The sequence below is a fragment of the Macaca thibetana genome, chromosome 14 (assembly GCF_024542745.1).
Source record: "Macaca thibetana thibetana isolate TM-01 chromosome 14, ASM2454274v1, whole genome shotgun sequence".
In the NCBI taxonomy this organism is placed as follows: domain Eukaryota; kingdom Metazoa; phylum Chordata; class Mammalia; order Primates; family Cercopithecidae; genus Macaca; species Macaca thibetana.
Genome location: NC_065591.1, coordinates 104548521 through 104561359, shown reverse-complemented (window position 1 = coordinate 104561359; position 12839 = coordinate 104548521). Strand labels below are relative to the sequence as shown.

At 45.9% G+C, this 12839-nt stretch overlaps 1 protein-coding gene across 16 annotated transcripts in view; it reads left to right on the top strand.

Annotated features, from left to right (window-relative positions):
* Positions 1–12839, top strand: part of TIMM8B (translocase of inner mitochondrial membrane 8 homolog B) — a 1180384-nt gene that overhangs the window by 525157 nt on the left and 642388 nt on the right. The window contains exon 1 of one of the 16 annotated variants that reach the window (XM_050757777.1): positions 12321–12324. The exons of the other annotated variants lie outside the window; for them this stretch is intronic. The gene's annotated coding sequence lies outside the window, so the exon portion shown is untranslated. Of the gene's footprint in view, positions 1–12320; positions 12325–12839 lie in introns of those variants that run through there. 16 annotated transcript variants of the gene reach the window in all.

Genomic DNA, 12839 nt, shown 5'->3' with positions numbered 1-12839 from the left:
ACAGGACCTCTTACCCTCCCGCAGGGCCCACTCTAGCAGCAAAGGCTGGAGGCACCCAGGTTCCAGGCCAGGCCAGGCCGGGGGGCTCCAAGCTAGCTGGTAACTGAGCTCAGGGAATGGAGGCCTTGTGGTGAGCTCAGAGGAGCAGCAGTAGCCAGGGCCAGGGGGTTGTGAGTGGGAGGAGTTGGCCTCTGTTCTTCCACAATTGGGAAGGGCTCTGCTAAAACAGCTGCTTCTCAATAGAGGAGCCTTAGGCCAAGCGAGTCTGCTCAGAGCCCGCTCAGTGTTCAGATGGGTCAGGAGCCCAGTGGGGTTTGAGCTTTGAGCTTTGTGGGTCTCTTTCCGGTTATCCCTTGCTGCAAAAGAAATTATCCTAAAACATAGTGACTTAAAACAACAATTTTATGTAGCTCACAATTGTGTGGTTTAGGAATTTGGAAAGAAATTGGCTGGGCCGTTCATCTCTGATTCTCACAGTGTCATGTGGGGCAGGAGCCACTTACAAGATGGCTCCTCACACCTGCTTCCGGTGCCTCCTGGGTCCTCTGCTTCTCTCTGTCTCTGCACTTCTTCAGGGACCTCTCCAGTGGCTTCAGCTTCTTACAGTATGGCCCTCAAGGCTGGTGCCCATGAGGAAATGTTCAAAAGCAAACAGATGAAGAGGCACGTGGGGAAGCTGCAACTTCTGTGACGGAGCCTCTGAATCCCCGAAGTCACACAGCCGCATTCTGGACTTATCAAGCACTTTGGTAAGTCCAGCCATGTCTAAGGGGAGAGGAAGCGTCAACTTCAGCTCTGGAGGTGCACACAGGGAAGGAAGCATTGATGGATGCCACCTTGAAGGCACACTACCACAGTCTCCCAGTCACTCAGGTAGGACCCAGGCTCTGAGCCCCACTCACCGGTCCTCACTTGTGATAACTAACACACCTCCACACTTGCAAAGATGCATGCCTATGCTCCCAAGTACACATCTTTCCAATAGGTCAATCGCACTGGCAGTGGGTGCACGCTTTATAGGTTTAATGGGTGCCCACAGACTCAAATTATCTTTAGATATAGAAAAATATATTTTGAAATGTACTTGAGCACTTTTGTATTAGCTCAGTGGACCATGACTAATGCATTATCCTGGTTATATGGCTCACATTCTGAAAACCAAAAGACTAGCCTACTCAGTTACATGGCTTCAGCGTCTCAAAGGCAATGCCCCATCTTGAGTTCAGGAACCTTCAGGTCTCTGGCCAGTACCAAGGCAATAGTTTCTGCTGCAAGTGACAGGATGGGAATGAGGAGGAAGTTTTGAGTCCTGAAGTAGAGGATTGCAGAGAGAACATCCAGCCAGTTAAAGGCTCTGGTGGCAGCTTGCTTCCACCTCCACCTCCCTTTTCTGGATGTCCTTTTCTTGCTCATGGAGAAATATCATAAAACAAACCAACACGTGAACACATCAGAGACTAAGTTAACTAGCTAAAGGCTTTCGCCAGGTCTACCCATGAGGGATAGGCTTCCTGCCAACATAACTTTTCAATCTTTTTATGCTGAAAGAGTGCCTTTGTTTTGACCTTGACTTAGTTATTAAGCAACCTTATGTTAAGGTTGGCTTTGAAAGGCATTATGCTCAATTACCCTTAATTCATTCATTTTCCCCCTTTTTCCTTAATTGCTGTGGGTGGGGAAAGGTGAATCCACCACAGTGAAATATATGTTTGCGTTATTATTTCTTTGATGTTTGATTCCATTGGTAAATTATAAGCTGCACGAAGGCAGAAGCTGTGTATGTCTTGTTCATTGTTTCAAAGCAGAGCGCATCAAGTGAAGAGTCTGGCACATATAGACACCCGTCAAATTGTTCTCCAATGAACGGATGAATGACTTTATTCAACAATGCACATCAAGCAAGTACCATAGGCCAGACACCGTGATGGGTTCCAGGGTTATAACAACGAATAAGATGTGGTCCCTGCCCTCCCGGAGCTCAGACCACATCTGTGTGAGTCTACTTATATTTGTTAAGTATTTCTTCCTTAGTCCCTGGATCAGTGCACCGCTCATAAACTATCCAACCATATGGGGGCCATCCTTGCTGCACAACAGCCCAGATGGTGGCTTCACCAGGCAGGATTATTTAGGGGTGATCTTCTCCCAACCACCTCCCTTCCCAGCTCTCACTTAATTACCCAACATGCCTCATAAATAAGGGAAGGGGTGGGATTGCCTTCGCCTCGTGAGCATAAATGTTTTCTAAATGATATTGTTCCTGCAGCTTCCGAGAGCCTCATAAACACGCCTGGCCCTGGATTTATTATGCGGTGATAATCCCTCCTAGCCAGCTGGTAAGATTCATAGCTCTGACCCCTTCCCTGGCTCCCTCCTCTCCCTGGCCTCATGCAGGGGAACTGGGGGCCAAGGGTGAAAGGTCACAGAGCCTAGGGGGCTGTGACATGGGCCAGGAGGCAGGCTGGCAGACATCCAACCGACTTTGAGAAATGCTGCCTTTCCCCGAGACATCTGCTCCCGAAGTGTTTCTAGCCAGCCTGCCCCCTGCAACCACCCGAGGAGTTCCCTGGCAGAAAGCAGGTCTCAGCAGGAGTGAGGGGGCCACACACAGCCCTGCCACTCTCCTCTGCCTGTTTGTCCCTGCACAGCCCACACGTGCCCATGCTGGGACTGCTCCAAAGACTGCTGCAGGCACCAGCCGACAGCTCCAGAATGCAAGCCACCCCCTGCCCACCTGCCTGGTTACTCCTGGTTTGCAGCTTTCTGGATCTGAGACTCTCCCACACTCACTTTGCCTGTGTAATTCAGATTCTCTACCCCCCTGTATTGACGGCCTGGGTTTGAAGCAGCTCCCCGACTTTGCCTCAGAAGCTCAGCTCATCATGATTTATGTTCTCTGTGATTTAGCTTCTGACATTGAAACTATGGACAAGAGATCCTGGAGGACAGACCCTGAAGCACTCCCTTGCCTGGTGGCCTCCCGACAGAAGAGGATCCCTGGGCTTTAGAGACTGATTATTGTAACACTGAGACCAAGCGGTCGTCAGTCTTCGAGGGCACACCCTATGCAGACTCTTCTCTGTGTGGGCAAATGAGTGTCATCTAAATATATCTCAGCCATACTGCTTCAGCCCTAAGGCTTGGTTTCATACAGTGACACATTAAAAAAGAAAAACAAATCTAACTCCAAAAGCTTTGAAAAAGCAGTGTAATTTTTTTCCCTAAAGGTTCTTGAAGAGATGGCAAAGGGGAACGTATATCACATCACACAGAAAAACCATTCTAAAAGCCCTGTTTACTAGTCCGTCTCCACAAATTCCTACAACATCCAGTAGCAGAGGTGCAGTATACGGCTATGGAGGTTGTGCACTGCACAACCCAGGGGAAGTCATTCACATCCGTAGCCATAGCAGATATATATTTATGGTAGGAATTTTCTGGCAGATGCTACTCAAGTGTTTTAAAGAAGCAATGGCTTCTTTCTCTTTGCATAATGGCGTATGTGGGTAGTGGCAGAAGTATGTGAAGCTTCTCTCATCCCTGTTTTCCAACTCTTTTCCCAAAAATCTCCAGACTGTTCTGGCTCTCCTGACTTATTTCCTCCATTTCTCTCACTCAACACATTCTCTCAACCCTCCTCCCCTCCCCAATACACACACACATACACCTCCCACACCCACGCACCTCCATCTTTTCTTTGCAGGGGAGTTCATGCTCTCCCCAGGCTATGAGTTTAACCTCAGATCCTTCCAGGTCTCTGTCTATCCTCTGTTGTCACCATTACCCTGGAGCAGGTCTGCAGTAGCAAAGGGTCCTCCTTACAAAGTGACATTGTTATCATTGTCTCACCCAGAGAGACTCCAGGAGCTGACACTGTTAAAAAGAAAATTTAAGAATCTAGAGGAGACATAAAAAGCAAACTCACTACTGCAACAGGAGACCATTTGGTCCTGTCCTCTGCCATCACTCCAACCCAGTCCTTGCCGCAAGGCATATCTGGGTGTTCGGCAAGGGCTCTACCAATGTGTTCCCAGGGGCTTCCTCACATCTCTCTCAGAATCTTGCTTTATCTCTGTGAAGCAATTTTATTTTTCTTTCTTTCCTTTCTAAGTCTCTCCCCCGAGGAGCTTAAGCCACAGTCTCTGGTTCAGATCCACCATGGGGAAGGGACATGGCACTTGCTGTCCCCAACTCTTCTCTGAACAAGATTTCTACATAAGCCATCTTCTTTCCAAACAATATCTCCAAAGTGTAGGCTAGGAGGCAAAGGAAAGGCCCTAATAAAACCCTAACCTGGGGCTGCTCCAAGTGAGCACCCACGTTCACCTGCCCCTTACCTTTTCAGGTCTCCCTTTTTATTAGCATAGTTATGCTCCATCTTCCTCCTTCCCTTCCTCTCTGTCTCTCTCTCTCCACTCCTGATCTCAGCTGGAGCAGTTCCTGAAGTTCTTGCTGAGGGTAAGAGGAAGAAGGTCCATTGTGCCTTTCACCATTTAGCCAGCACTGCCGGAAGCACTCGATTCCCTCCTCCCTCCCGCTCTTTTCCACTCTGCAGGTGCTGCCTGTACCAGGAACTTGCTTTCCTGGCCCAGGCTTTTGGCCCTTTAGTCCAGCTTCTTGTTCAGCACAGTTGATTTCTCCTCATTTGAATCTGGAGCACCACCCTCTTAATTAAGTGCATTAACCCTTTCAGGACAGCAGTGTCCACAGTTTCTTGCATTGGAACCTCCCAGAACGATACCATTGCTCGCGCTCCTGGTCTTCCAGGTATCTTGGGGGCTGCTGATTGACCAGGGTCCCTGCCCTCTCTTCCAGTCATGGGCAAGTGAACCCCAATCTAGAACAACCAGAGCCCACGTCTACGTGGTGAAAACGGGCTCTTCTCTCTTTACTATTTTTTCTGCCTTCGTTTTCTGTTTTCCTCCACTCTCCCAGCTTCCCTGTCTTCTGCCTAAATAACACATCACAATCTAACCGAATCAATCACCCTCGCTCAACAGCCTCCCCAGGGGGCCTTTTTGGAGAACGTGGTATAATCTTCCTGTCACTTTATCATCTGCTGAAGCCCAACAGCGGTGAGCAGTGGTTTCTGTGAGCACAACATCATGAACAACTCTTTAGGGAGGGGTGGAAGGGAAGGGAAACGCTACAGCAGACACAAGCCCCACCCTCAGGTTCTGCCTTCATGGGGGCGAGCCTGGCTTTCTAATCCTCCCCTCCGCTGCCACACTGTTGCATAGATTTTGCATGCCTTTCCCCAGAGAACTCCAGAACCAGAATTGAAAGCCTCATCCTCTGGGGCTGTCAAGTATTTCCACTCAACTGTCATCACGTTTAGAGATGGAATTATAAAGTATCTATATTGGTGATAGAGGCTGGGGCAGGGCAGATGGTTGGAGATACAGTCAGTGCAGCAACTGGAGGTGAGACAATGCATGTGGGATCTTCATTTTGAGTGGTGCATGTTGAGATGACCACGTCCCTGAAACAGAACACAACATCATACAATGCTTGGAGAATCGGCCAAGTGGTGGTCATGTTATTCCTTGGGCCGTCAGGATCCTCTGGCTGCTGTAGGTTGCCCAACATCCCGGTAGCTGCCAAGACTCTCTGCCTAGCTCTTAGATGGGATGCCCTGTCCTCTGGCCCATGCCACTGCCCATTTCAATGTTATCACCTCTATTCTCCTTGCCTCTTATCTCTTCTGCTTCCAGCCATCCCAGAACACTACCACTATATAATCCTTCCTGAAGCCCAGTTCTAAACCTGTCACTCATATTCAGAAGACTTCAACAGCTCCCCGCTGCCCACATTCAAGGCCCCCATGCCTCAGTTTCCTCTTTCATTCTAGCCTTATTTCAATTTTGTGCTTCTAGAAACCATCTAAACTGAATCACTGATTAGTTCATACTGCGTTATATTCAAAACTGTAATGTCCAAACTCTCCCCACTGTTCCAGGTCCGGTTAGGAGGACACCTCCAGAAGGAGCTTTCTCTGATGGCTTTCTCCTCTGCACTCCGATTGCATTTTGGTTTTCCCTCTTGGATCACTTTCTGTCTTGAATTACAGTTATTTATGTGCATATCTACCATGTCTACTTTGTACCTAAAGGGTCAGGACCCACATCTGGCTCTGCAAGCTGAGCTCAGAGCCTTGGACACTCAGTAAATATAATGAAATCTGTTCCTAGCCAAGAACTCCCTTCTGTCATGGGTTATTGGATATCAGTGGTCAGCTTTGCTTCTGTCCTCAGGAAACAATGAAATGAAGTAGGAAAAAAGAAAAACACGGGCTTGCAAAGGAGCCTCTGAGAGAAAGAAGAAAACACAGAGCTGGGTGTTTATTTCTGGCTTCCCGAGTTGTTTATTATCTGCTTTTCCAGGTACAGCACACCCTTCATATCCTCACCGACAATTACCGAGGAAGCATTCAACTAATTTCCTCAACTCCAACTGCCTTTAGTAGAATCTAATTTTAACATTGCTCTCAGTCACTTTTTAAGGATGCAAATAAGTAGAAATGACAGACACCTATGTGCCTGCATGCCTGCCTCTCCATCTGTCCGTCTGTCTCTCTTTCGTTGGGTGGGCCAAGGGATGTGCAGAATTTAGGGGCAGCCACCCTGCCTCCACTGTCCAAACACTGGCCAGACAGAGCCTAGGTGGCTTTCTGGATAAAACAGAGAAAGTGACCCAAAAAATGACATAAATTTGGAAAACCATCAAGCATTTATAAATGGCTCCAGTGTCCACCCTGCTCAAACATTAAATAGTTTATACTGATTGTCATGGAGCAAGTGGGTGCAACGTGTTAGAATGACAGACACAATGGAAGAGAAAATTCAGGACCAGGAAACTGGCTCCAGCCCCTAGCAGAGAAATAGCCAAACCTCTCATGCAAGAAGCCTGAGGGTAGATGAACAGTAAGGAGTCCTCTGAGCAGTTCAATTCCCGGCACCATGACAGGACCCCTGGCCCCTGGAAGTAAAGCCAGCAGGCCTCTCTGCCACCTGCCCCAGGCTCTATAATATCCTTGCCAAGAATTTGTTTGCTGTCTAACCTCAATCCTTGCTCTTGCTTTAGCCCACTTGTGCTTGTTCTACCTCAATTTTGCTCTTCCTATAAAAATAAAACTCTATTTGAACAGTTACACACCAACATATTCTACTATCTTTGAATAACATATACATTTTAAAAATAAAATGCACACACTAAGATTCACATTTTTTAACAAAATTATATTACTGTGTATATATTGTGCCTCTGAATGTACTAAGTATTTCTTCCACCTACATTGTTTCATTTACTCTTCACAACAATTCCATAAATCGAATACCCTAGCATTTTTTTTTTTTTCTGTATTGAAAGAAAAGAACTTTGGTGAGGTTAAGCAACTCCTCAGTGCAGCACTGCTTGTAAGCTAGGCTGGGGCTAGACCTTAGGGCCCCAAAGCCTTTATTTCCACTACCGTGGTCTGTCACTCACTAAGTGTCTTCTGAAGGTGGTTTTGAAATGGGCAGTGTTGGCCTCTCATTATTTAATGCCTCCCCCAATCTTTGGAAACGTTCATGCATTCAATGAACAAATACCAACTGAGTGCTAGTATGTCCCAGGCACTAGATGGACATTAAATATTGTGGTACACTGATTAATTAGTCAAATATAGTTCTAATAAAAGCTCCCTTCCTCCCACTAGTTGCTCGGGGGCTTCCCTAGACTCCCTCTGCATAAATATAACTCTACCCTCACTCCCTGCCCCACTCCAACCCCCCAAATCAAAATTAAAGCCATTTGTTCCTCTGAGACTGCGCTAATTCACCAATACACACTGAAGGGTTATTGACTGACAGTTGAGTGTCTTGGTTTTCCTGTAAGGGTTTCTGCAAATTTTTAAAAAGAGCATCAAATCTCCAAGTTAGGATATATCTAAAGGTACATGAAGACTTTCCAAAGAGATAGTGGGCATGGCTGCACATTTAAGGGAATCAATTTCCACATCTGACACATTTTTTTTCCTAGAACTGACCTGCCACGCAACAGGTTTCCATTGAGCTGTTCGTAACTTCTCACTACCCCTTTCGTAATCATCTTACTCCTATTTTAAAAAAGAAAAGCATTCCTCTCACCTGTTCCAAATCTTTCTATCACACATAATTTGCACAAAGATAAAAAACCTGTGAACATCAAGAAAAGAGATGATGAAAAATATCAATATACCAGGCAAGATTTAGTGCAGGGAACAGAAACCTTTCAAGGTATTTTAAGCACAAAAGGATTTTGTGCAAGGAACCAGGTATTCACAAAATTACTAGAAAGGCTGCAAGTGCTGGTTCTAAGCTGGGGCCCTGGGAATGATTTCTAGAGCAGTAGAGGTCTCATCATCCACAGCGTGCTCCTCTGAGCCACCCCTGGATCCATGCTCATCACTGCTGAGCAGCCCCTGCACACCAGGAAACTGGAGACTGGACCCTAAAACCATGGTCCAGGAATGAGAGAGTGACTTCAAAGAGTTGCCAATGTCATGACTGTTCCTTGTTACATGGAAATCTGAAGAATAAACACTGGAACGTGTTGCAGGAAAATTCCAACCTTCCTGACCAGGGGAAGCCAGTAGAGGGCTCGGGAAGGATGTTTCTCTCTCACTTCAGCTTCCTAAATCTCTCACAGGTGCGTCAAGTAGCAGAGATTAATTCTACCCCCAATGCTACATGCAAGGGAGCACCGAACATATAATTAGCTTTCCGTGCTCTCCAAATAGGAGCATGAAATACAGATTGCAGAACCACTCCAAGTACCTGCCCTAGTCAGTGTCCATGAAGCCCCCTTAATTTCAAGTCACCATAAATCTGTGCATGTTCCCAACTTTCCTTGTCTCACCACATTTCTGTTAATGATAAGCAATGGCATGTTGGCATATTCTAAGTTCATGGGTTGATGGGAATAATGAGCTTTAATTTTAAACCCCACCTTTCCCTTCCTCACCTCCTGTGCAGAAGCAGAGAGAATCAAGAACACCAGGAAGAAATGCTGAAGGAAGCGTCTTCCATCCAGGTGGCGAATTCATGACAAGGCTCCACGTAAGTTAAAACTGGAAGGTTGAAGATTGGGAAAAAGCTAGCTGGGAAGCATCATTCTCCTCTGAAGCACACACTCTTCATTTTCACCCTTTTCAACAACGAGCAAGAACTTGGTGGGTGACGCTTATTCACCCATGGCTCCCCGTCTCCCTCTGCCTCAGTTACATATTTTGCATGATTTCAAGGAAGAAAAGGTGAAAAGTCCCACACTTACCTCCAGATGCTCAACATTACACCCCCAAGTCCTAGGAACACAGATGTGAGCTGTATCCATGTTCATTTTTCACTTGGGCGCAAACTCCTCCCTACTGTGGGCTCATTTATTCATTCCTACCATAAGCTTATGAGATTTAGATTAATTCAATGAAAATATCTTGTGGATTCTATTGTAAATAATGCACTTAACAACAATTATTAATAAGCATTCTATGAGAAGCCTCCCATTTACTAGTGATTCAGTATGCTTTCTCAGCTTTTGTTATGAATGTGGTAGTAATAATTAATACTCATCCATGGACACACAAATTATAAAAAGAAGCCTTGTGTCTCTCATTAAGAGACATTTTCCAGAATATTTTCTTTACGTATTCAATATATTCACCAAAATTTTTATATATTATGTTGTTTTGATCAATTATATAATACTAATTAGTATAATAGTATTTCAAGAAGAAAACTATTTTACCATTTAGAGCCTATGGTCAGAGAAATTATTTTTTAAAATTAGTTTTCTTATATATTAATATATGATAGCATAACCAATGAAAGACTTTAAAGCATAAGAATATACAGTAGTGGGGCTGGGCACAGTGGTTCATGCCTGTAATCCCAGCATTTTGGGAAGCCAAGGCAGGTGGATCACTTGAGGTTAGGAATTCGAGACCAGCCTGGCCAACATGGTGAAACCCCATCTCTATTAAAAGTAGAAAAATTAGCTGGACATGGTGGCAGTGTGCACCTGCAGTCCCAGCTACTAGGGAGGCTGAGGCAAGAGAATCACTTGAACCCAGGAGGCAGAGATGGCAGTGAGCTGATATTGTGGCACTGCACTCCAGCCTGGGCAACAGAGTGAGACTCCGTCTCACCAAAAAAAAAAAAAAAAAAAAAAAAAAAAAAAAAAAGCAGCAGCAGCAGCATATATAGTAGTACACTAAAATTCTGTAGGAAAGTCAAATGGAATTCAAGGAGGAAAAAAGAATAGTAAAATCCCAACTGTTAAAGAAGAGCTTGTTTTTTGTTGCTGTTGCTTTTATGTAGATGATGATAGGTATCAAAGTGCTATGGTTTTGAATTTCCTTCTGACACATCAAAAAGAGTGCTATAGAAATTTTATTATAAAGTGGTAACATTTATAATAACCTGGGGAAAACACCTTATAAAATTATTCAAACTCATAATAACCAAATTTATATGTCAACTTAAAATATGACAGGGTTTTTCTCATTTCTTATAGGAGTTCATGAGCCAACATTCTTGAGGGTCCCTGATCTAAAACCAGCAATGGTCAAACTCAAGGAATGTGCCCGTGCTGAAGAAAATGTGAGCAGCACTGGAGAGCAAAGGGGGAAGTGCTTTTGACCAGAGGTGATACAAGGAGGTGACCTTTGCTGAGCAGACTTTTTACTTGCAATGTCTCATTTCCATTCTTTACAAACACCAACTAAGGGAGGTGTTTCTTGTTAAGAGCGTAGGCTCTGGAGTCAAACTGCCTGGATTCCAATTTTGGCTCCTCCACCTACCAACTGAGGGACCCTGGGCACATGCTTCAAACTGTGTGAAGCTGGATCCCCTCACCAGCCATATGGGGAGGCCTGGTCCCCACCTCCCGAGGATGCTGTGAGGACAAACTGTGATCACTCATGCAAAGTCCTTAGAGTGGCCCCAGCATCTAGAAAGAATTAGCAAACATTTGTTATTTGTGTCATCAGCCCTGTTTTCCAAGAAGGAAAACGAGGCCCAGAAAGGGTAAGCACCTTGATATCTGACCCAGTGATTCCCCCAGGCTCTACGGCCTCCCTCCATCTCCAGAGCAGGCAGCGGTGGCCGTGGAGGTGGCTGCCTGTTCTTGCAGCCCAGTGTGCATCTCTTCTCATGCCATCCCGCTACCCTGGGCATGTCTCCTGCCTGCTCCTCTACACTGAGGGAGGTGGTGCAGAAGCCTCTGTAGGGACGCTGTCCTGGGAGTGGGGGCAGGGGAGAGCCAAGTGTGCAGAAAAGTGGGGACAAGGTCAGGGGCATGATGCTTAGCAGACTCATCCATCTGCAACTTCTAGTCCTTTCCTCAAGCTTCACAGGATGCCTGCCTCTGATTTGAAAAGCATTTCACCTTTATGGGAACCTACATGTGTTCATTCTTAAATGTCAAGAGCAGGGTGAAAATGGAGGAAACAGTAAAGAAATTGAGGTGTGAACTTGCCACCTTCTCTTACAATTTACCCCCAGCCTCAGCCTCTGCTCCTCACAGTCAATTCAGGGAAAGAAGAAACCCACAGACTCTGCAACCTATGGCTGCTCCACCTCCTGCCCACAGACTACCCTACAGGAGAGGCCTGTCAGCCAAGAGCAAGAGACGGACTCAGCTGTCCACAAGGTGTCTGTGCTTTTTGCACAGGCCCCGAAACACCTCAGCTAGCAAGACCCCCAACCCCCTGACGTTGGTACACTGATGTCCTTCTACACAGCATCCTGGTTATTTTCTTGCCATGTGTTAACCCAAGCAGTTAACAATTTGATTTGTCTGTTTGTGTATTGTGTGTATCCCCTCTCTTGATGTTAGAATGTAAACTTCGAAGAGTCAGCAACCTTGTCTTGTCCATGATTGAGTCGCCATAGTCTAGCACAGCCCCTAGCACATAGTAGGTGCTTGATAAATGTTTAAGTGCATTAAGAGATGACTGCATGACTGAAAGGTCTTTGTCTCCTTAATATACCTGAACTGGTAGGGCCTCTGTCTCCTAACACAACTGGACTGACATGGCCTCTTTCCCTCCCTATACCTGAACTGACATGTTCATTCATTCATTCATTCTTCAAATACTTTGTGAACCCTGAGTGTGTGCTGGATACTGTAATAGACATCAGTATTACAGAGGTAGACGTGGAGCTCACAATTCATGAGAGGACAGGCTTTAAACAAATAAGCAGACACAGGCTATGTTCATCTCTCTGATGGCTTGTGCAGGAAAAGTGAAGAGTACTAGGAGAGAGGAAAGAGAGGGGGTGCTGGTGTTTCCTTTAGAATGGGGGGCCAGCCAAGACTGAAAACTGAACCTGGCAAAAAGATGGAAGATGTTTTCCAGGCACATGCATGCACGCACACACACACATACATAAATTCACACACAATTGCACACATTTGCACACAAATGCTCAGAGATGGGAAAGACAGCAGTGCTGTGGGAGCAACCTGAGAACAGGAGGAATGACATTTCCGGAGGTTGGAGGGGTGAGGGGCTGAGGCCTGCAGATCTTGACAGGCTTTGTTAAGTCCTTCTGCCTTTTTCCTCAGGCTTGTGAAAAGCCTTGCAGGGTTTTGAGTAGGGGAGTCACATGATCCCATTCATATTTTAAAAGATCTCTGATGCCTGTAAGGAAAACAGATTGACTATGACCAAGAGTGGAGGCGCAGGCACTGATGAGGACACTCTTGGTGCAGTGCAGGTGAGAGCCGGAGTGATGGTAGCTTTGGCATAATTTCTGACCCTCTGAGAGGCACACCCCATTGACAAGGTCATCCATCCATCCATTCATTCATTCATTCAC